The sequence below is a fragment of the Lithobates pipiens genome, unplaced genomic scaffold, assembly GCF_037356315.1.
Source record: "Lithobates pipiens isolate NorthernLeopardFrog02 unplaced genomic scaffold, aLitPip1_a1.2 Scaffold_16, whole genome shotgun sequence".
Classification (NCBI taxonomy): Eukaryota; Metazoa; Chordata; class Amphibia; order Anura; family Ranidae; genus Lithobates; species Lithobates pipiens.
In genome coordinates, this window is record NW_027507748.1 from 545,430,721 (window position 1) to 545,455,997 (window position 25,277).

The following is a 25,277-nucleotide window of genomic DNA, read 5'->3' on the forward strand; positions in this document are numbered from 1 at the left end:
TGGGAAGGTTTCTGTGGACAGACCCCCCTTTAAGAATTTCTTTTTTTTTTAGCTTTTCCATCTGAAATATTTGCAACTGTTATTATTTGACGTGGCTCTGCGATGAATGTAATCCTCCCCACTATGAGCTCATGTTTCCATTCATATAAAGCAAACGAAACGATCCAATCCCCTCGTTTCGTTTCCTCCCAACATCGGACGGTCCAGTAGCAGACTTCGGCTCTCTCCGTCGCTCCTCGGAAGTCTTCGGTAATTTCCGGACACGCCGTCCAATCCGATCCTTCCTTTCACAGCCGGTGTTCGACCTGGCTTTTTTTTTTCAATTTTATTTTTTTGTTCTTGTGAGGGACCACGCCCCCCCAGTGCGCGCATTGGAATGCGGCTCTTCTGTTGGTCGGAGCCGTTGCGCTCCCCCCCTGGGCTGAAGCGTAGCTCCTCCCCTATTGTGAGGATTCTCCACCTTCTACCGCTCGAGAGGACACGGCACCGGAGACACGGGAGGTCGGTTCGGAGCGGCTCGGTCACGCAGGCGCCTCAGGAAGGGGACGTGTTCGGGCGCTGGAAGGGTAATAAAGCTGCACGGGGGATACTTGCAATTCAGCATCTTCTAGCCCGCTCCGTCCTCACCCATTAATCACGGTATTCCAGTGCTGTGCCAGCAGGGCCGCCCCTCAGCCGCTCGGTGGGCACGGCCTCCCCCTCACATCCCAGGGCTGTGCATGGAAGGTGCCCGGCCATTGTGCTGTACAGGGAGCCTGGAGGATGCTGCAGGGCTCAGCTTCACTCACTGCATCCTGACACAGTCCTCAGCTTCACTCACTGCATCCTGACACAGGGCTCAGCTTCACTCACTGCATCCTGACACAGGGCTCAGCTTCACTCACTGCATCCTGACAGGGCTCAGCTTCACTCACTGCATCCTGACAGGGCTCAGCTTCACTCACTGCATCCTGACACAGGGCTCAGCTTCACTCACTGCATCCTGACACAGGGCTCAGCTTCACTCACTGCATCCTGACACAGGGCTCAGCTTCACTCACTGCATCCTGACAGGGCTCAGCTTCACTCACTGCATCCTGACAGGGCTCAGCTTCACTCACTGCATCCTGACACAGGGCTCAGCTTCACTCACTGCATCCTGACACAGGGCTCAGCTTCACTCACTGCATCCTGACACAGGGCTCAGCTTCACTAACTGCATCCTGACAGGGCTCAGCTTCACTCACTGCATCCTGACACAGGGCTCAGCTTCACTCACTGCATCCTGACACAGGGCTCAGCTTCACTCACTGCATCCTGACACAGGGCTCAGCTTCACTCACTGCATCCTGACACAGGGCTCAGCTTCACTCACTGCATCCTGACAGGGCTCAGCTTCACTCACTGCATCCTGACAGGGCTCAGCTTCACTCACTGCATCCTGACACAGGGCTCAGCTTCACTCACTGCATCCTGACACAGGGCTCAGCTTCACTCACTGCATCCTGACACAGGGCTCAGCTTCACTAACTGCATCCTGACAGGGCTCAGCTTCACTCACTGCATCCTGACACAGGGCTCAGCTTCACTCACTGCATCCTGACACAGGGCTCAGCTTCACTCACTGCATCCTGACACAGGGCTCAGCTTCACTCACTGCATCCTGACACAGGGCTCAGCTTCACTCACTGCATCCTGACACAGGGCTCAGCTTCACTCACTGCATCCTGACACAGGGCTCAGCTTCACTCACTGCATCCTGACACAGGGCTCAGCTTCACTCACTGCATCCTGACACAGGGCTCAGCTTCACTCACTGCATCCTGACACAGGGCTCAGCTTCACTCACTGCATCCTGACACAGGGCTCAGCTTCACTCACTGCATCCTGACACAGGGCTCAGCTTCACTCACTGCATCCTGACACAGGGCTCAGCTTCACTCACTGCCTCCTGACACAGGGCTCAGCTTCACTCACTGCCTCCTGACACAGGGCTCAGCTTCACTCACTGACACAGGGCTCAGTTTCATAGTTAGTAAGGTTGAATAAAGACACCAGTCCATCCAGTTCAACCTGAGTGAGTGTCTACAATTGCCCCTTTCCCCGTACGTTGCACACTCACATCAGTCTCTACCCTCAAGGAGCCCACAATCCAAGGTCCCCATTCATATACTAGGGCCAATTTTGGATAGAAGCCAGTCAACCTACCTGCATGTCTTTGGATTGTGGGAGGAAACTGGAGTACCCGGAGGAAACCAACACAAGCACAGGGAGAACATCCAAACTCCAGGCATGTAGTGTCGTGGTTGGGATTCAAACCAGCGACCCTTCTTACTGCTAGGCGAGAGTGCTAACCACTACACCGCACAGCTTCCCTCGCTGCCTCCTGACGCGGTGCTCGGCTTCCCTCGCTGCCTCCTGACGCGGTGCTTGGCTTCCCTCTCTGCCCCCTCACACAGGGCTGCACCCTACACATGCCCAGGGGTTGTTCTTCTCCTCTGCCATGCACGTTTGGTTATTCTTCATATGAGGGATGACTGGGCCCTGGGTCAGCAAAAAATGTCTTTATATGTTCCTGTCATACATGGGTCATAGGGTGGAAGGATCGTTACCTTCACGCGTTTTATGCACCTTCCGGTACTTACCTGAGCCCCATTGCAATCCAGCAATGTCCATGAGAGCCTCATCTCTCCCTCCTCATTGGCTAAGAGCAGCGTTAGCTGTACTGTCACAGCCAATGAGGAAGGTGTGGGGGTGTGGCCGAGCCATTCTCCATGTATGAATGGACAGGAGGCAGTGCCAGCGGGTGACCCAGATGGAGATCAGGGGCTGCTCTGTGCAAAACTATTACACAGAGCAGGTATGTATGTCATGTTTATTATAAAGAAAACATTTCTTTAAATTTCACTTTAATGTTATCGGGCTGGGAAAAAATATCCCCGCTGTGCTCCTCCTTCCTTGCACTGCAAGGGTTAAATCAGAAGTTAACGTATTAAATGCACATATACATCTATGCGTTTTAAAATGTGATACACATTTTTGAAAATGTGTGTTGCGTTTAAAATGCAACACAACGCATTTTACATGTGTTGGTCCCTGGTCACAGGGGAAGAATGGACGTGACTCAGACAATGTACTTAAAAATAAATAAAATAACGCAGTGCGTTTTTAGTGGATTTCCATTGATTGTGGCGGAGGGTACCTTTCCATTAATAATGGAAGGTGCATTTCAATTGACGATAATACAACGTATGGTTGTTTTCACGCAGAATACTGAAATTGCAGCAAGCAGGACTTTTTTTAGCGGTGCATTATACAAAAAAAAAAAAAGTTCCTATATGTGAATAACTATATGATTTAAAGAATGATTTACCCCAACGCTTTATATTCCTGATATTTGCCTGCTGTACCATGTACTTGTATGAGAATGTATGCTGTGCTCCTTGTATTGCTTCCTTTATGTGAAATCCCTGGTGTTCCCACTAGTCCCCTGCGCATTCCTATTAAAAACTGACCACCCTAAGCAAGAGAGCACAGTTACTTTCCTATTGAAATCTGACCACATTAAGCAGGAGAGCACAACCTGCTCAGTTTTCTTTACTGAAAACTGTTCTCAAGTGATTAGACTTCCGCTGACTTCTCTCCTCACCCCCCTCATAGCCTTTAAATGAGAAGATAAGATCACTGTACAGTATTGTTGCTTAGCCTCCCCTAGCACTTAGGCTGGGTTCACACGGAGTGGATCCATTGGGTGGACTTCGCTAGCCCAGTTGGGAATCACTCCGTTGATTCCTGCTGATCAAGTGGATGACAGGTCCATCTCTGCTCACTGTGCAGGGACAGACCTGTCAGAGCCCCACTGTTCTCTATGGGACGATCGGACAGCCTGTCCATTGTCATTCCATCCGCTGGATGGATGGTGAATGTATGGCCAACTGTCTGACTTGAGTGGATCTTGTCGGATCGGATGGCAGGTGGGTGTCAGCGGACACATCTCCGCTGACATCCGCCTGCCCATAGAAGTCAATAGGTGGCCCAATCGGATCCACCTGAAAAACAAACGGGCAGGTTGATTGTGTGAAAGGGGCCTTATACAGCTGAGAACAGGGAATGGGATAATTTATATATAAAAAAAGTATTTATAACCACTTGCCGACCGGCTCCTGTACATATACGTTGGCAGTTTAAAGATGGATACCGAGGTATCCATCTTTTCGGCCGGCAGTTCTGTTCATGATAATGGTGGTCTCTGTAGTAGATTCGCCACAAGATCACTGTTTTCGGCGATGGGAGAGGGGCCACCTCCCTCCCGCGCCCTCTGCCGCTTACCGGAGCCGTTGGCAGTGGCGCAGGCGATCGTGACCTGTTTGTGGCTGGGTATGGAGACGAGTGAGGGGAAGATGGTCCTCACCCATCTCCATACTATAGCAGGGTGGAAGCGACTAGGGCTGAAACAACTAATCAATTATGAAATTAATCGATTACTATTTTCATAATCGATCAATTGGGCAGTAAAAAAGAAAATGAGCCCTTTATAGTACAGAAAGAGCACATAATTGCTATAGGGATCTGCTTTTTTTTTTTTTGCACTATAAGGCTGGGTTCACACCACAGCGATGCGGGAACGCCGCGAATCCGCGGCGTTTTCCCGCATCGCATGACTCCCGCCGGCAGTTCACACTGCCCTATGCGAACGGCTGGGAGTGTCAATGAAATGTTAATGACACCCCCAGATCCGTCCGCATATCGCAGTGCGATCTGCAGACTCGCACAGGAATCGGATTGCATGGTGTGAACACCCATGCGATCCGATTCTGCTGCGGACCAAAAAAAAGGGTCCCGTGCGAGTTTGCTGCGGGAGCGATGCGAATTCAGCCATACTATCTGTATGGCTGAACTCGCATCGCTACGGAGATCGGATGTGATTTGCACTGCAGTGCGGTGCGAATCACATCCGGATCTCCCCCCGCAGCAGTGTGAACCCGGCCTAAAGGGCTATTTTTTTTTTTTTTAACCCCATTATGTTACTAAACGTCTTAGGCCTGGTTCACATCTATGTGTTTTTTGCAGAAACGCACTAGTTTATTTACATGATTTCCTATGGGACACGTTCATGCAAAACGGTGCTTTTTTGGTTCAATATACTTCAATAGAGAAGCTGCAGAGAAGCACGTAATGTGTTTTTTGCAGCAATTTGTGTTTTTTTATTCTGCCCAACACATTGGGCAAAACAAATGCAAAAACGCAAATCGCAGCAAAATAACGTGCACAAAAATCAAACGCAAAGCAAAAAGCACTGCAGAAACAGATCACACGCAAACTGCATAGGTGTGTACCAAGCCTTATGCTGGCCACATCCATCCATTTTCAGACAAGAATATTCAGACAAAAAATCTTTGTACATTCGCTGAATGAAAGAATTTTGTTTGACATTCTCACTTGTTTTTAACATTCTGTTTTTAAAATGAATGTCATTTCTGAACAAAAATCACATTCACTGTCTGAAAATTTCTTTGACCAAGCAGTTTTCCATTTCCAAATTTTTCCCGTCACTGTGGTTGAAAATGAAGATCGATTTGACCCCACTAGCGATTAGAAAATAGAATGCACGTTCTTAACCACTTCAGCCCCGGACCAATTGTCAGCCTAAGGACCAGAGGTCTTTTTACAATTTCGCACTGCACTGTTTTAACTCAGGGGTTGACAAATTTTGCTTTGAATTTAGGAGCCAGTTAAAAAAGTTAGGAGCCAGTTTTTTTTTTTCAGCTCCCGGGGTAAGGCCACTGATTTTTACCCCCTATCCCTAACTCACAATGGAGCACCCAGTCAATAACTCCATTGAAACGCTGTTACATCAGGAGTATGGGCTGACCAGAAAGAGTAAGGCTTGCAACAGATGGAACTGGCTGGCACTGGCAGGTGGCACTGGTTGCCACTGGAAGGCACGTGGAACTCTCAGATGGCATTGGCAGGTGACACTGGTTGGAACTGGCAGGTGACACTAGTTGGAACTGGCAGGTGACACTAGTTGGAACTGGCAGGTGACACTAGTTGGAACTGGCAGGTGACACTGGTTTGAAACTGGCAGGTGGCACTATTGGCAGTGGCAGGTGGCACTATTGGCAGTGGCAGGTGGCCCTGGTTGGTGATGGCAGGTGGCCCTGGTTGGCGATGGCACTAGTTGTCACTGGCAGATGGCACTGATTGGCGGTGGCACTGGTTGTAGTTGGCAGGTGGCACTGATTGGCGGTGGCACTGATTGGCGGTGGCACTGATTGGTAGTGGCAGATGGCACTGATTGGCAGGTGGCACTGGTTGGTAGGTGGTGGCAGGTGGCACTGGCAGGTGGCACTGGTTGGCGGTGGCACTCGGCACTGGCAGGTGGCACTGACTGACGGTGGCACTGGGTGGTGGCAGGTGGCACTGGGTGGTGGTTGCAGGTGGTTTTGATTGGCGGTGGCACTGGTTGCCGCTGGCAGGTGGCACTGGTTGCCGCTGGCAGGTGGCACTGGTTGGCGGTGGCAGATGGCACTGGTTGCCGCTGGCAGGTGGCACTGGTTGGCACTGGCACTGATTGGCGGTGGCAGGTGGCACTGATTGGCGGTGGCAGGTGGTATTGATTGGCGGTGGCACTGGTTGGCACTAGCAGGTGGCACTGATTGGCGGTGGCACTGGCGCTGGCAGGCGGCACTGGTTGGCGCTGGCAGGTGGCACTGGTTGGCGCTGGCACTGATTGGCGGTGGCAGATGGCACTGGTTGGTTGCAGGTGGTATTGATTGGAGGTGGCACTGGTTGGCACTGATTGGCGGTGGCACTGATTGGCGGTGGCACTGATTGGCGGTGGCACTGATTGGCGGTGGCACTGATTGGCACTGGCAGGTTTCACATGGAGCACTCTGTTACTGAAATGTAACAGAGGAGCTGGCGGGACCCTGCCGGGTGTGAAACTGACAAGTAACAGAGAGGTGGATATGTCAGATTTCAGCCTGATGTCGGGGTGGGCGGGACCCGGCCGGGGTGGGTGGGACTCAGCAGCTATCAAACACCAGCCAACGATTGGACTGCTTAAGAAAAGGGGCGGGCCACATACACGTAGCGGCCCGCCCAGATCCCATTGGCTGGTGTTTAATAGCTTGCTAGGTCCCGCCCCCACTCGGCCGGGTCCCGCCCACCCCGACATCAGGCTGACAGATCCTCCTCTCTCCATTGCGTGTCAGTTTCACACACAGCGCAGTGCTGCAGAGTGTGAAGGAGGGAGGAGGACGGCAGTCAGTGTTAATGCTGCTGCATGTCTGGGGCATCGATAGTGAGTGGGCTGGTGGCAGCTTAGGCGCCAGGTCGCGATTTCTGGTCGCATTGGCGACCTGGCGCCTGGGGTTTGTCGAGCCCTGCTTTAACTGGTAATTGCGCGGTCATGCAATGTTGTACCCAAACAAAATTTGCGTCCTTTTCTTCCCACAAATAGAGCTTTCTTTTGATGGTATTTGATTGCCTCTGCGATTTTTATTTTTTGCGATTTAAATGGAAAAAGACCTAAAAATTAGAGGGAAAAAAAGACATTTTCTACATTTGTTATAAGAAAAATCGAATAAACTAAATTTTAGTCATACATTTAGGGCAAAATTTATTCAGCCACATGTCTTTAGTAAAAAAATGTCAATAAGCGTATATTTATTGGATTGCGCAAAAGTTATAGCGTCTACAAACTAGAGTACATTTTCTGGAATTTACACAGCTTTTAATTTATGACTGCCTATCTCATTTTTGAGGTGCTAAAATGGCAGGGCAGTACAACCCCCCCCCAAATGACCCCATTTTGGAAAGTAGACACCCCAAGGAAATTGCTGAGGGGCATGTTGAGCCCATTGATTTTTTTTTTTTTTTTTTTTGTCTCAAGTGATTGAATAATGACACACAAAAAAAAAGTTTACAAAAAGTTGTCACTAAATGATATATTGCTCACACATGCCATAGTTATATGTGGAATTGCACCCCAAAATATATTCTGCTGCTTCTCCCGAGTATGGGGATATCACATATGTGGGACTTTTTGGGAGTCTAGCCGCGTACGGCACCCCGAAAACCAATCACTGCCTTCAGGATTTCTAAGGGTGCAAATGTTTGATTTCACTCCTCATATCTATCACAGTTTCGAAGGCCATAAAATGCCAAAATAGCACAAAACCCCCCCAAATGACCCCATTTTGGAAAGTAGACACCCCAAGCTATTTACTGAGAGGCATGTTGAGTCCATGAAATATTTTATATTTTGCCACAAGTTGCAGGAATTTTTTTTTTTTTTTTTCTTTTTCACAAAGTTGTCACTAAATGTTATATTGCTCACACATGCTATGGGCATAAGTGAAATTACACCCCAAAATAAATTCTGCTGCTTCTCCCGAGTACGGGGATACCACATGTGGGGGACTTTTTGGGAGCCTAGCTACGTACGGGACCCCGAAAACCAAGCACTGCCTTCCGGATTTAAATATAAAATGCTACCAAAAAAAACTGTTAGTGATTGCAGGGATCAGACCTGACTCTGCGAACGCTGCAGTTATGTGTTTAGTGTTTTGTAAGTGACAGTGATCGATCGATACTGCAGCTGGGCGGAGGGGCAAAACGCAGGTGCTAGCAGGTATCTGGGCTGATCCCGCTAACAATGCGTTTTTTTTTTTTTTTTGGAACCCTAAACTGCTGGGGACGCTAGTATAGATCTGATCAGATCAGATATTGATCTGTTCAGATTCTATACCACTACGGGAGGTGTATGCTTTGCGCGTGGGTGTTAGCGGTACTGGCACTAACCTAGCGCTGCCTGGGGCGACGCAGACCCTGACCCTAAAACCTAATTGATATCACCGCCGGGTGATCAGGGGGTTAAACCTTTATTGGGTAATAAATGGCGGGTGCCCTGATGCTATAAAAAGCAAACTAACTAACCAGAGTCACCCGTAACACTTATACGGTGATCACTGGTGAAAGGGTTAACTAGGGGCAATCAGGGGGTTAAAACCATTATTGTGTAGTATATGGGGGTACTTAGAGCTATAAAAACCTGGTGGTGAACCTAAAAAAATAACTAGCTACTTAGCGACACCAGTGACACTAATGCAGCGATCAGAAAAACGATTGCTTAGTGACACTGGCAAAAGGTGGTGAAAGGGTTAACTCTAGGGGCAATCAGGGGGTTAAACCTTTATTGGGGGTGGTAGGGGGCTACCCTGGACCTAACACTAACTGCCCTGACAGTTTTTACTGTCACAACTGACACTAAATGCAGTGATCAGAAAAGAAATGATCACTGCAATCAGTGACACTGTGACTGGGAGGGGGCGGGGGGCGATCGGGGGGGGGGGGTGATGGGGGTGGGGGGTTTGTGTGCCTACATGTTAGTGTAGTGTTTGGTGCACTTACTTTCACTGTTCTCGTAGTCCGGTCAAAAAGACCACCCCGAGGAGAATGACATCACTTCCTCCCTGCCTGTGTTTACAATACACAGCGGGGGAAGCTTCTCATTCACCAGGAGCGATCGAGAGAAACCAACGGCCATCCCCTCATCCCGGATCGCTCCTGCAGCGAAACGGACCACCGCATCCAGCGAGAGAGGGTCCGATCGGACCCCCCCACCCGCTGGAAGGCGAGCACGTACATGTACGTGCTTGTGCCTGTCGGTGCCATTGCCATGCGGTGGTCCTTAAGTGGTTAAAATGGCATTTTTTAATGAAAATAATCGTTAGTTGCAGCCCTAGAAACGATGCAAAACATCACTTCCGCCCATACATCTTAAAGAGACATTTTTCTGTTGTAATTTTTTATTTTATTAATTTTTTATTTTTTTTATTGCATTTAAGTCCAAATATGAGATCTGAGGACTTTTTGACCCCAGATCTTATATTTAAGAGGACCTGTCATGCTTTTTTTTTTTTTTTTTCCTATTACAAAGGATGTTTACATTCCTTGTAATAGGGGGAAAAAGTGACCTTTTTTTGTTTTTATTTTTTTTTTTAAGTGTAAAAAATAAGAAAATTATTATTTTTTGAAAGCGCTCCGCCCTGACGAGCTTGTGCGCAAAAGCGAGCGCGTACATGAGTAGCGCCCGCATATGAAAACGTTGGTCAAACCACACATGTGAGGTATCACCGCAATCGTTCGAGCGAGAACAATAATTCTAGCCCTAGACCTCCTTTTGTAACTCAATATGCAACCTGTAGAATTTTTTTAAATGTCGCCTATGGAGATTTTTAAGTTTGACACCATTCCATGAGCGGGCGCAATTGAGCTGGAGGAGGAGGACAACGACTGTGACTGTTGTAGGTTTAGTAACACTTTAAGTAAACTTGCAACCAAACTGTCAAACCATCAAATGGTTGGTGTCAGTTGATCACATGTTCAGCACCGTGCCAACTGCAGATCAAACGGTGGCTAAGATGGATGCTTCCTTGGCTGTAAAGGATAGGAGGGTTTATTTCTGGTTTAGGTCTAGGCGGTACAAGGGGTATGGATTATGTGCTCCAGTGGGCTACCTCTGTCTGTCCAACTGGGTCCCTGCAGCCTCCTCTCTAAGCTGTCCCCGGTGGTACACTTTCCTCCTTCACATACATCGCAAGGTTATACATGTCCATTGCTTCAGGCACAGAGCGCTCCATAGGAAGCCGTGGACTGTGATTGACGCTGAAGAGGGTTATTAGTGACGATCCCTCCTTAGTGTGTGTGTGTGTGTGTGTGTGTGTATAGCTACACAGCTCTACAGGGTGACAACACTGCAGTGATTCACTGTTGTCCAAATAGTGTTGTCACCCTGTGGAAAAAGGCCACGGACTGGCTTTTTCATAAGTACTAGCAAGAGTGTGCCTTTTTGTTAAACGGCTAAATATAAAAGGGCTTGTTTGTAGCCGTGGTGACGTGCATTGGTACCCTCAGCTGGTTGCTTTTGGAAAGGGTACTTTCACTTATTTGCATCGGAAGTTTTGCCAGATAATTTTATTTTGTTTATGATTGCCATCCTATACTGTATTGTGCATTGCTCACTCTCTAAGAACATTGGCACAGCAGCATTATTTTTTTAAATCATGCCTGTAGTACATGAGAGGAAAGCAAAACTGGAAAGAGCTATTGGCGCAACCTGCTTTTTTGTTGAAGTAGATTCACTGAAGGGCTGAGATCTGGATTAGATGTTGCATTGGCTTGAAGATTGCTGAGAGGCAAGACTATGGCATGTCGCATTATATTCACTAGATGATTGTGATGTGTGTCTGCTATGTAGACCTGGATGTGAGATGTGCCTGAGTTGCATAAAATGAGTTTTTCTTTTGCAGGAAGCGCTGTGTAGTTTTCTGGGCGATTATTCCTCTGGATTCTGCTATAAATGCATATTTGCCAAGTGTCTCTGGTTTTACACACTTGTTTTGGTGAACCTGGAAATGCTCCTAGTGTTTTTTAAACAGGCGATTCCACTCTTACCATGGCTTTTTAAAGTGGAGTTCCACCCACATTTTTCACTCCTAACCATGCAGCACTAATGGCAATTTATTTTTTTCTGTTCACTTGCCTGATTTATGCTTATATCTATTTTCACTTCCTCCTCTAGTGGGCTATGGCCATAGATGTCAATTCCGGTTTTGCATTGGCTCCTGGGAGATCTTGGTCATCTTCGCATGGTGTCTATGGAAATTCTTGGCCAGCTTGGCATTGCATGGCTCCAGTAACATTTAACATTGGCGTTTATGGAAAATCTCGGTCAGCCATGCCAAGCTGACCACAATTGCACCGCACTGTGCATGCTGGGTAGCCTGCATGCACAGAATCAAGGAAGAAGGACACTGTGGCTTCAGATGCCCACACTCGAGCTGGCTGCGCTGTGCAAGAGCTTCACAAAGTAAGAAAACGATGGTGCTCAAATAGAAAGCTTGGGCATAGTTTACCTTTTGTTACATTGCATGAGTATTCTAGGGGTATTTTTTTATCTGAAAAGACATATTTCGGCCAGAACCCTGCTTTAAAGGTGAACTCTGGGCACTTAAAATACACAAATTAATACAGCTCTGTAGACAAAAAGCATACTCATAGGAAGAGCAAGCACAAAGAGAGATGAGGTTATCGGTACTGCTTCTACGTTCACTATCCAGTCACAGGCTTGGGGGTGGGGGGGGTTGGGGGTCATGGACAACCTGGACTCAGAGTAAGTAGGCTGGATGAGGCTGGCCATCAAACTAATGACATCTCGTGGCAGAAATAAAAAGTACAGTGGGAGATTGAAGGTAAATATATTGTAGCAAAAGCTGTTGGGTTTATTTATTATTATTTTATTTTATTTTTTTCTCAACTATTTATTACAGATATTCATATAGGGCCGACAATTTACATAGCACAATTGCATAGCATTTTCACACCAGTCCTTGTCCTCTAAGGTTCCTATTGCACATGCATACCTACTCACTCATACTAGGTCCAGTTTAGGCAGGAGCCATTTAACCTTTTGGAGTATCTGGAGGAAACTCAGGCACAGGCAAAACCATGCAAACTTCTGACTGGCGCTGAACCGAGGACCTCGGCCCTGCAATGGTCTAGTTGGTTACCCATTTAGGAATTTCTATCTGATTCATTTTGAGATCGTCATATAGCCCTCTGATATGGGATTTTAAAACTGGTGTCGTCTTAAATAGGGACGCTAGCATTGGGAGGAAGCTTAAGCCCCCTAACCCCCCCCCCCCCAAAAAAATGCTGCTTCTGTCCCTTTTAATGTGAAATTAGCAGCATGGTGCTTTTTGCTTTTTATCTCCTACAATGCCGACAACCGCTGGACCAGTGTTAATTTTGACATCAAATTTCGTTTTAGTCATAGTCTTTTATCTAAAATGCCACCGTAGTTTGTATTTTAATGATCCTGAATTTAAACTGAATTTTATTTTTGCTTGGTTTTACATCACTGAAAACATGCAGCTGATGAAAACCAGGACAAATATTTTTGTCTACGGAATTAACGCTGCTATGGGAGCCAATAGGTGATGTCACTGTGCCCAGAATTCCCAACCATTGTTGAGTGCTCCCTGACACAGAACTGCAGTAGTCTGGCATTGCACCCGCAATCCACTGATGTCAGTTGCAGTGCTTTGTAGGCCCATTTTCAAAAATGAATACACATTGTTTTGCAAATCTATAGTATATGCATTTTATTTATTTTTGAAAATCATAAACTTGCCATTTAACTTGGCTATGTAAACAGATTATTACAAGTCATAAGACAGGAGTAGATTTAGGCTAGTCATAAACGCATTGATTTCTCTTATTCAGTACGAACCCCAAATATGGGTGTAATATGGCATAAAAGGCGGAGATGGCCTTTTATTGCATTCCAAATAAAGTCCCCAATACTTACCTCTCCAGTCTGGAGTCCCTTGTCGGCATCTTCCACCTGGCTTCTTTTGGATGCCAGGCTGCAACCATCATCATTGGCATGTACAGGAGTTCAGTCATCCCAGCACATAGAATCTGTGCCAAAATGTAAACTGAGCTGTGCTTGTGCAGCTTACTGTACGTTCTAAAGAAGCAGGCAGGTTGGGTTTTTTCATTACAGAAAAGACATGGCGTGATTCCTCTGCAATACAAATTTAACCTACTTGCAGTCTTTAAAAAGGAGACTTTAGTTTCGCTTTAACCACTTCAGCCCTGGAGCATTTGGCTGGCCAAAGACCAGAGCACTTTTTGCGAGTCGGCACTGCGTTGCTTTAACTGACAATTGCAAGGTCGTGCAACGTGGCTCCCAAACAAAATTGATGTCCCCATTTTTTTCCCCCACAAATAGCTTTCTTTTGGTGGTATTTGATCACCTCTGCGGTTTTTATTTTTTGCACTATAAGCAACAAAAGAGCGACAACTTTTAAAAACGCATTATTTTTTACTTTTTGCTATAATATCCCCCAAAAAAATATATAAAACTTCTTTTTTTTTTTTTCCTCAGTTTAGGCCAATATGTATTCTCCTACATATTTTTGATAAAAATGATCACAATAAGGGTTTATTGATTAGTTTGCACAAAAGTTATAGAATCTACAAAATAGGGGATAATTTTATGGCATTTTTTAAAATATTTTTTTTTATAACTAGTAATGGTGGCGACCAAAAAAATTTGTTTTTTATTTTTTACAATGTTTTTTTTTTTTTTGTGACACTGACATTATGGCGGATGCATTGGGTGCTTTTGGTGCTATTTTGGGGACCATTCACATTCATACAGTGATCAGTGCAATTAAAAATGCACTGATTACTGTGTAAATGTGACTGGCAGTGAAGGGGTTAACCAGGAGGGGGAGCTGCAGGGGTTAAAGTGGAAGTAAACTCCCTTATCGTTTTCAGCCAAGGAAGCTGCCATCTTTGCCTCTGTTTATCTTCAACTGCTATGGTGCTGCACATGTGATTCGTTATGACACCAGCCATTGGATGGTTTGATAGTTTGGCTGAGAGCACAGCCAATGTGCAGTTAGCATTCCCGGCATGCCTTTTTTTTTTTTTTTTTTACTGTTTAAATCGATGGGTTTACTTGCACTTTAAGTGTGTCCTAGGGAGTGATTCTAACTGTGGGGGGGAGGGTCTGTGTGTGACACAACACTGATCATCACTCCCGATTTACAGGGAGCGGTGATCAGTGACAGTGTCACTAGGCAGAATGGGGAAATGCTTGTTTTCCTCGTTCTTCCTCTCGAGGCAATCGCGGGTATCCCTGTGGACATCGTTTGCAGGACCCGCGGTCGGACTCGTGGAGCTCACGGTAGGTGGGCCTGCTATCCTTGTGAGATCATGTACAACAACGTGATTTCACACAGCGGAGCCAACCTGCGTCCGCAACCAGTTGAGCAGGGAATCGGAGTGATTACAAATTGAGTGTTTCCCTCTTTTCTAATTTACACTAGAAATAATTTTTATTTCTTTTATAGTTTCACTACTTCCCGCCTGGCCTATAGCAGAATGACGGTCGGGAAGTGGTTCAGTTATCCTGACTGGGCGTCCTATGACCTATGATGTCCTAAGCCGCAATCAATGGTGTGGTGTGCATCACAGTTCTTGGTAAAGAGCCTCTGATGGAGGCTTCCTTTTTGATATATATAAAAAGGAACTTTATTGAGAAATCATTAAAACAGAGAAACAATGCAGAATTCCATATCAATACACATTATGCTGAAACACCTTGCATTTAGTATACAGCACCCTCGGCACATACTCCAATCAACATCCGCCTGGAAGAAAATCACCTGGCTTTTAGGAAAAAACTCAAGACCTTCCTCTTTTAGCAGATGATCAAAGCTCGCCACAGCGCCTAGAGGCGATTCAGTTCGCATTGTGCGCTATATAAGTATTTCATTCATTCATTCATACTCAGATTTCAACTGCATACGATTCAGTTGCAACAATATAATACAAGGCTCTGAGGAATCGTTGATGGTATTCTCTGAGTGGCTAAATACCAATAAGAATAACATCAAATTGGAATTTAGTTGGAATAATAAATCCATACACTACTTGGATCTATTGGTGATGAAGGGACAATGTTCCCTCCTGACTACAGCCTACTTTAAACCAATCGATTGGAATAGTTCTATTCCGATCAACAGTGGACACCATCCGTTATGGCTGCGGAATATTCCTATGGCCAATTTTTGCATATTCTCAGGAATTGTTCACGGGATTCCGATTATCTCATACAAGCTCAATAGATTAAGAGTAGGTTTACGGAAAAGGGATATGACCCTGAACATCTAGATCGGGTGATTAAAGAGGTAAAGGATATCCCCCAGGTTGTATGTTTCCAACCAGAAGTGAGGGTACAGGATACTAAGCATGAATGGGGATTTATTAGTACCGTATATACTCGAGTATAAGCCGAGATTTTCAGCCTCTTTTTTGAGGCTGAAAGTGCCCCCCTCGGCTTATACTCGAGTCATCGCCCTCTGACTGCTCGATCAGCGTATCGAGCAGACAGACGGCGGACATACTACAATTCGAAAGCCGCGCCTCCGCCTCCGCCTGTGATAGGCGGAACACTCAATTTCCCAGCAGTCAGTGTTCCGCCTATCACGGACATCCGCTCATCCTCGTACTACGGACGAGGATGAGACGATGTCCGTGATAGGTGGAACACAGGCTGCTGGGAAATTCAGTGTTCCGCCTATCACAGGCGAAGGCGGAGGCGCGGCTTTTGAATTTTAGAATGGCCGCCGAGGCGCCGACGAAGAGCGGCGATCCTGGCAAGGCACGGGACGGAGGCAAGGCAAGGCAAGGCACGGGACGGAGGCAAGGCAAGGCACGGCACGGCACGGGACGGAGGCAAGGAGGCAAGGCACGGGACGGAGGCTCGGGACACAGGCTCGGGACACAGGTAGGCTGGACACACACACACACACACACACACACATGGACACACACACACAGGGATGGATGGATGGAGACACACACACACAGGGATGGATGGATACACACACACACAGGGATGGATGGATGGAGACACACACAGGGATGGATGGATGGAGACACACACACACACAGGGATGGATGGATGGATGGACACACACACACACACAGGGATGGATGGATGGATGGACACACACACACACAGGGATGGATGGATGGATGGACACACACACACACAGGGATGGATGGACGGACACACAGGGATGGACGGACACACAGGGATGGACGGACACACAGGGATGGACGGACACACACACAGGGATGGACAGGCATGTCTCACCCTTGGCTTATACACGAGTCAATAAGTTTGCCAGTTTTTTTGGGGGTAAATTGGGGGCCTCGGCTTATATTCGGGTCGGCCTATACTCGAGTATATACGGTACCTTTCATGAACAATATAAGGATGTTGAGGCTATTTAAAAAAAACATTGGGATATCCTGAAGCCTGATCGTGTACTGAAGGGAGCGATTCCAGATACCCCTCCCTTTTTTATTTCTAAAAGAGTGGTAAAAAAAAAGTTAGATCCCCCTTCTCGCCCCCAGATGTTTTGGGACCGAGCCGATTTTTATTTATTTTTGCCTGCCGCAAATGTAAATGGTACCAGCAGGTCCATACTAATTTGAGAGGTCTAAATTGATTTAGATCAATGGCTAATGCGAGGGAATTTGAGATAAGAGTTCATTTTGTGTATGTCGACCCACGTGGTATACGCTTTAGAGTGCCCATGTAGGTTGATGTATATTGGCAGAACTAAAAGAATACTCACTAAGAGGGTCTCTGAACATATCTATAATATTTCTATAGGCTTTAAAGGGGTTGTAAAGGTAAATGTTTTTTCACCTTAATACATTCTATGCATTAAGGTGAAAAAACATCTGACAGTGCGCTCGTCCCCCGACGTCCTTTCCACCGTTCAGCCTGGCCGCTGATTAGCTGGAGTGGATGGATGGAAAGCAGCGCAGCCATTGGCTCGTGCTACTGTCAATCACATCCACTGACACGGAGCGCAGGGGGCGGGGCCAGGTGATACAGCGAGCGGCTATAGCCGCCGGCTGTATCACAGGGGCGCGCCCGCAGATGCTTCTCACAATGCGAGGGAGCTCGCATGAACGTGAGAAGCATCCGCGGGAGGAAGCAGAGAAAGCCTCCGAGGGACCCCAGAAGAGCAGGTTCGGGGCCACTCTGTGCAAAACAAGCTGCACAGTGGAGGTAAGTATAACATGTTTGTTATTTTAAATAATAAAAGGGATTGTAAAGTGAATTTTATTTTTTATTTTTTTTAAGGACCACAGTGTGTCCCTCCCCATTTTAGACAAAAGCATGGTAGGGACCCGAGTGGCCTTAAATTTTGGGGGATCGATAAGATCCATCCCTCATGGAGGGGTGGTAATATAGTATGAGAGCTCTCAAAACGGGAGACTGAGTGGAACTAATACTTTAAGTCCGAATGGGATGACTATAGACCTTGATTTAAATTGCTTTATTAGTGATTATTTTTTATTTTTTTTCGTTGCCCTGTAGACATATGTGTGTTTTCCGGGTAACGATTTGGGTGGATACTGTAGATTGAGGCAGAGGATTTGTGATTCGTACACCATTGATTGAAATGGGGAGTTTGCGAATCGCACTCACTTCTGTTTTAATTATGGGAAGTACAGGCATTGAGATCAATCAGAATACTGATTTGACCGCCGCTCGCTGATTTATATATGTTTTTTTTCTGCTGTACGTCTTGGGTTGATATTGCGGAGTGAGGTGAAGCACCTGCAATTCGTACACCATTCATTAGCTGGAGAGTCTGTGAATAGCATTCTCTTCTGTTTTGATTATGAAAAATATATAGTTATTTAGATCAATCATGGTACTGATTTGATTGCTGGTACGTAGCATATGAATCGCATGTATATATGGGTTCTTTGATACAGCTTTTCAGGCTGACAGTTCTGTTTGAGGTGGAATGTAGGCGATTCGTATGCTGCGGACCTAAAAGGAGTTTGCGAATCGCACTCATTTCTGTTCTAATTATGGTAGTACAGGTATGTAGCTTGATCAAAGCGTTGCCGTTATAATGACATTTCTTTGCTGGTATGGGGATTCCATATAAGCAGTTTCTTTATTATGGTGTTATTATATGTATGGGGAATGTATTATAAATAATCTGTAGCTCTTCATATGTATATAGTAAGTTATTATAATGTGCATAGTGATTATAGTTTTAATTTGTATTTGATGAAAAATGTGTCCTTGTATTTATATTAATGCGATTTGAGAATTTGTACCCGCCTTGATGTGAGGCTACTGATGTTATGAAATTTTAGTGGCCAGATTAATGCGGTGCCTAAATATTTTCTTTTTAAAATATATTGATGCTGGATAACAGCATGTAGGGGTGCAACGGATCATCACTGATCCGTGATCCAAACGGGTCACCCCGCTTGGATCGACACACGCCACGGTCTCGGCCTTAGGAAAGGCCGCGGCTTCGGCCTAGCTCCGAAGCGGCGGCCATCTTTCTACACCCAATGTGATCACTCCGTCAAATGACAGAGCGATCACTTGTAAACAAACTGGCATCGTCATGACGCTGGTTCCTCTCTTCCTTCCGTGTACAGATCTGTACAGTGGAGGGGAGAGATCCGATGGAAGCAGCGCTGTGGGCTGCATCTGTAGTGCCCACAGCGCTGCTCTGTGAAAATTGCAGTCATCCCTCCATACCCTGCCAATACTCTGTCTGCAGTGCCCTGCCAATACTCTGTCTGCAGTGCCCTGCCAATACTCTGGCTGCAGTACCCTGTCTGCAATACTCTGCCATAACCCGCCAATACTCTGCCATAACTCTGCGATACCCAGCCATGCTCGGCCAATATTACAGTGGGGGAGATTGTGGGGACTAAATGGTGGTGGAATTTTCACAGGTTTTTGCAAATTCAATTATTATTTGCTGATCCGATCCGTGAATCTGATCTGAGGAACGATCCGATCCGTGAGTTTTTTGATCCATTGCACCCCTAATAACATGTATGTGATGAGCGCAGCATCTGGATCTTGGTGCTGCGGCTAATAAGGCTGGAGTCGGACAGCGCAGTAGGATCGATCCTCTGCACTATACTATTTAATGGATGAGCTGATCTGCATAGCTATGCCCGCTGATGAAGACGTGATTACGAAATGCGTATGGGGGTGTCTATGCAGCTGTCCTGTGTTAGCGTGGGTTATCCTGGAACTCACCGCTTTTGCCTGTCAGCCTGCACGCTTCAGTGAGAGAGCAGTGAGAAATAACCAGGACTTACTTACTTAGGGGTAAGTGCATAAATAAAGGGGGGTCACACTGAGCACAAGGTCTTCTTTACCTGCATGGCGTGATGTGCATTTTCTGAGGATTTCCTATTAACCTGAGGGTTCTTGGAGCACTTCACTCACTTTATGAACTTTGGCCTTACCTTTTGGACTTTTTATGAATTCTATGTCCTAATAATTTAACTGCAATAATGTTTAGTGTATTCTTTTTTGCACATATCTATTGACTAATAGATTATAGCGCTGTTGTTGCAGTAGTACTGTTTATGACTGTGGTTGTATTTATGCATATTTTGAGATTGGATGTATGATTTATAACAGCAGCTTTTTGTACGGATAAATTGAAAGTCCTTTGTGCAATAGGATCAGTATTATAATTTTATTGTGTTACTGATATTGTTTTTTGAATATAATGCATTCGGTCACAGAGTAGCTGAAACAACCAAAGTCCCCGGATGGAGGATCCAGCCCTTTGTCCACCGCAGCCAAGTTACATGAGTAAGCGTTCCATAATTAGGTCTACAGGGGCTAAACCAGGAACAGCTAACCATGATGCCCAAATTTTGTTGCACTACCCCTGTATTGGTTGATACATTTTATTTTATTTTTTCCAGCCTTATATTCAACCACTCCTTCACTGTGGGGGTATCTACAAACGGTAGTAGACTCTGGACTGCGGCACTCTTCAGAAAAAACGCCTTTCTTTATTAAAAAAAATCACATCAAAAACCCAAAGAACACAGCAGACAAAAATAGCTGATGTTTCGCAGTAGTGCTTAATCATAGCTAACAATCACAACACAGGAAATCAATTAAATACTATGTCTAATTAATTAAACCCATGTGATACAATAATCAAATAAATAAATATACTCTTTAAAAGGGTACAAAAGTGATTATGTGAGGGTATAAAACAAGTAAATAATTAATCATATATCACTAAATAATAATTTATCGTGACCAAATGTGATTTGAAAAAGGAAATGAAAATGCATTGGTGATAGAGGTACATTATAATTGGGAAAAGATTGTGAATATAAAAGAATTACGTGGACCAAGAAGAAAAGTGACTTTGACATAAATGACTAAAAATATATATGTAACATATTCAAGTGTAAACCTAGATAACTAAAATCAGTGTGGAAATGAATGAGTGCAATAAATATGTGAAGATTATGTTTAACTCTTATCTATTATAAGAATACAGCTGTGAAACGGCTTCCCGTATAAAGCCCCAAATGATAAACGTATATACCGTATTTTTCGGACTATAAGGCGCACGTAAAAGCCTAAATTTTCTCCCAAAAACGACCGTGCGCCTTATAATCCGGTGCGCCTTATATATGACCTGTTGACATCGCTGGAGTTCTTTGTTAACAGTATCTGTCAGATGGGTGCGCATGGAGTCACAGATCAAGTCTCTTGACGTTAACCTTCGGACTATAAGGCGCACGTAAAAGCCTAAATTTTCTCACAAAATCGACCGTGCGCCTTATAGTCCGATGCGCCTTATATATATGGAAATATCCATTTTATCAGCCGGTCGTTGCTAGTGCGCCTTATAATCCGGTGCGCCTTATAGTCCGATGCGCCTTATATATGGAAATATCCATTTTATCAGCCGGTCGTTGCTAGTGCGCCTTATAATCCGGTGCGCCTTATAGTCCGAAAAATACGGTATTATAAAAAGCTACTTAATATGTTAATAAATGGGAAAAATTATTTACCTCATTGTATGCATGTGTGTGTTTATGGTGCAATGGATTAAAAAACTCACGGATCGGATCGTTCCTCGGATCGGATCATTTTTCGGATCAGCAAATAATTGAATTTGCAAAAACCTGGGAAAATTCCACCACCATATAGTCCCCACTGTAATATGCATCTCCCCCACTGTAATATCCACGTCATCTCCCCCAATGTAATATTGGCTGAGCATGGATGGGTATTGCAGAGTGTGGAGGGATAGCTGTGACTGCAATTGTCACAGAGCAGCGCTGTGGGCACTACAGACGCAGCCCACAGCGCTGTTGCCATCTGATTTCTCCCCTCCACTGTACAGATCTGTGTAGAGGTTTGTTTACAGGTGATCGCTCCATCATTTGACAGAGCGATCACATTGTAAATGCCGACGGGTGCACCAAGATTGGCCGCCGCTCGAACTAGGCCGAAGCCACAGCCTTTCCTAAGGCTGAGTCCGCAGATCACGGCGTGTGCCGATCTGAGCGGGGTGACCCGTTCGGATCAGGGATCGGTGCCTAGGGTGGGGGTGTTACCTGTACACCGAAGTACCTGAACTCAGAGGATACAGGTATATCGATTAGGGATACGAATTGTGGGTCCAGCTTCTTATCCAACATCATAAGGGATGACTTGATCAAGTTGATCACTAAACCAGAGTAGTGGCCGAACCTTTGAATGACCCCCCCCCCCCCCCAGGGAAGACAACGTGTCTCCCAGTAGGAGCATGGTGTGATCTGCATACAGCATCAGTTTTTCATGCAGCTCTCCATACTGAAACTCCTGAATTGGCACGAAATACAGGCTGCCAATGGCTCGATGGCGAGAACAAACAAGAGGGGATAGAGGGCATCCCTGCCTTGTGCCTCCTAAATAGGCTAAAGTAAGGAGACTCTCCTTGCCTCTCAGGAGACCCTCCCTGACTGATTGCTGCCTTTGGAGGGCTATATAATAATTGAACCCATGCAATATTCCTTCCCCAGTCAAAATTTGGGAAGGATAGCCCATAGATATGACCATTCAATACTATTGAAGGTCTTGTGGGTGTCGAGAGAGCAAAGCTCTATCCCCATGTTATCAGACCCAGACTATATATTGATAAACAGCCTGCGTAAATTTATAGCTGTGGATATCTGAGGCATAAATCCTGCTTGATTTGAATGAATTATGGAGGATATTACAGTGTTATGTTATGGCCAACACCTTTGCCAGTATTTTCACATCTGTCTGAAGGAGGGATATCGGAGCCCGGGACTATGGGGTCCTTACCGGGCTTTAGGAGTAAGACTATAATGGCTTTAGTCGTAGGCTTCGTTGAACACCTCTAACAATTTAGGCAATGGGGTCTCGTCATGTTGCTTATACACCTCTGGAACGCCATCCTTTCCCAGTGCTTTGGAGTTGGGGAACATCCCAGTCACCACTTGAAAATCCTCCAGAGTCAGAGGGGCATCTAGTTGTTGACTTGCACTATCCGACAAAGTCGGTAATTCCACTTCCCAAAAAGAAGTGTGTAAAAAATCTTCCATGTAAGTTTGCGGAGTTTGGTATAAATCAGTAGTAGGACATGAGCACTGACATCATTTCATCAGGTGCGTTCGTGACTACACAAGTGGAAGTCCATAGAGCGCCAATGGATGGGGATGTCTGCTGTGAGTGGGCAATTTTTGCTAAAAGGCGACTGGTATGCTCTCCCTCCTCATAGAATGCTAGTTCGCTAAAAAAAAAATAGCTTCCGTAGCAGAAGTGAGACGACAAAGCATCCTGCACTGACAGCCAAGCCTCCCTTCAGACCTCCGTAGGAATAGAAACAAACTCCGCCACCAGATCATGAACTAAACATTCTACCCCCTCCCTTTGTGCATTAGATGTCCCCTTAAAAGCTTTAATTGCCCTAATAAACATGCCCCTACGAAAGGCCTTGAAGGTTTCCCAAAAAGCACATATACCAGGGAGATACTTGCGCAGAGATGTAAATACCTTAGCCCGCTTGAGGGGGGGTCTCTAACGTTCCAAGACACCACAGGTATCATAGTCCTCATCCCACAAAAGACATGTACATCAAAGTATACATTAGGCATCACTTTGCATAGAACCAAATTCCCTTCCCTCCCTCCCCAGTCCCACCAGCCTAGTACCAGCAAGTTTCAGTATGCGGAGAAAAGGCCAAAGTGACTCAGTTCTGCAGGGTTGAATTCTCTGTACGGCTCCAGTAAGATGGTTATAAACCAGTTGAACCATTGAATGCAACGGCACTCTAAACTCAGTGTGTGTAAACCGATGTTTCAATGCATGAGTCCGGACCCATGGCATATGATGCAAGGCCCCAGTCTCTGCATAGACCCATATGTTGTTCCGGATGTAACTTGCTATTAAGCATTGAACTATGGGAAAACAGGTGCCATCAACCACTGGCCACAAAACTACCAGCAGAAGAGCCACGTCTGTCAGAACATGGTACATTTAACACTGTAGAAAGCTGCTTCGCACATGCTCTCCGTAGGGAGAAATGGCACATCAAATCAACTTTTGTTCCCAACTCTGCTTTGAGCGGTGGAGTGGATAGGATAGAAAAACATGAAAATGTAAGGAGCCGACAGGGTATTTCCAAGGCACATGGAGATAAGTAATTTTTTGGAACCTGGATTATGTCTATTTAGCCGCATGTCTTCTGGCCTGACGAAAGTTGTTTTCATTGGCATCTAGCCAACCAGAGGCATCTGTAGCAAGTTCAAAGAAATGGGCTTGACCCCTTGCAGAGTAGACCATCGCATACAGTGCCTGCAAATTCTGCAGTCTTTTTTTTTTTTTCACGTTAGTGAAGCGGGCCCTGTGTTTATAGACGTCAGGGTAGGAGGAGACATGTGCTCCATTGAACAGTATGTCTTGCCTCTCCAGGCGCACATTGTTGCGTCACAGCCTGTTTTTAAGATTATCTGCACATCGCTTGACCGCTTTAGCCAGCCTGGCTACAGTGAGATTGTGTGTCTGATCAATGGAGGGAGTTCATCTTCCATGTCACTTATTCTGCTTTCTGCAGCAGTGGTTCTCTCCCTGATCTTTTGCAGATCCTGTCTTATCAGAGACCCCTCCTCCAGACCACCAAAAGTGTTCCTGTAATGTGTTAACTGAGGCAGTACATTTATTAACTGCTTTCAGAATCATAGCTAGGATCGGCTGTTCAAATTCCTCTCCTCCACTGTCTTCTGCCACCTCCTCTGTCTGTGCCCCCATGTGTTCTTTCTGCTCCTCTTATGTTTTCCTCCTGCTCTGCAGCTTCCCCCTCAGGTCCTATCCCCACCTCTGCCAGGTCTGAGCACCAGTGTGTCTGCCAGCTTCTGTGCATAGTACCGCATGGCCTTAGGGGAATCCCGCCAGTGTTCTTGGGGGTTTTAGAGGTTTACTCACGGATTCCGAAGGCTTCTCTGTGCCACGTGGCAACATTTTGCATGTCCTCTCTCTTTTCTCTGGGTAACCATCACAGATCCAAGCATACCGGGGGGTAGCGTGGGGTCACAAGAGGTTCTGGAGCTGCCTGGTGTCCGTGTGCCTGTGTATCTGAGCCGGGAACAGGATCAAATCAGGGTAACCTGCTGGAGCTCTGTGAGATGCAGCTGCTCATGGGCCGGGCCTGGCCTGGCCACGCCCCCTGTTGGAGGGTCTTTACCACATGATCAGCTGTGTCCAATCATAGCTGATCACGATGTAAACTAGAAGAGCTGCTTATCGGGTCTTCCTCACTCTCGTCTGACAGACACAATTATTAGAGGAGAGCAGATTGGCGGCTCTCCCAACG

General features: G+C 46.1%; 1 protein-coding gene across 1 annotated transcript in view; it reads left to right on the plus strand.

The window, feature by feature from the left end:
* The first annotated feature begins 406 nt into the window (after positions 1 to 406).
* Positions 407 to 25,277, plus strand: part of SPATS2 (spermatogenesis associated serine rich 2) — a 161,552-nt gene continuing 136,681 nt past the window's right edge. The window contains exon 1 of the mRNA XM_077483352.1: positions 407 to 566. The gene's annotated coding sequence lies outside the window, so the exon portion shown is untranslated. The remainder of the gene's footprint in view (positions 567 to 25,277) is intronic.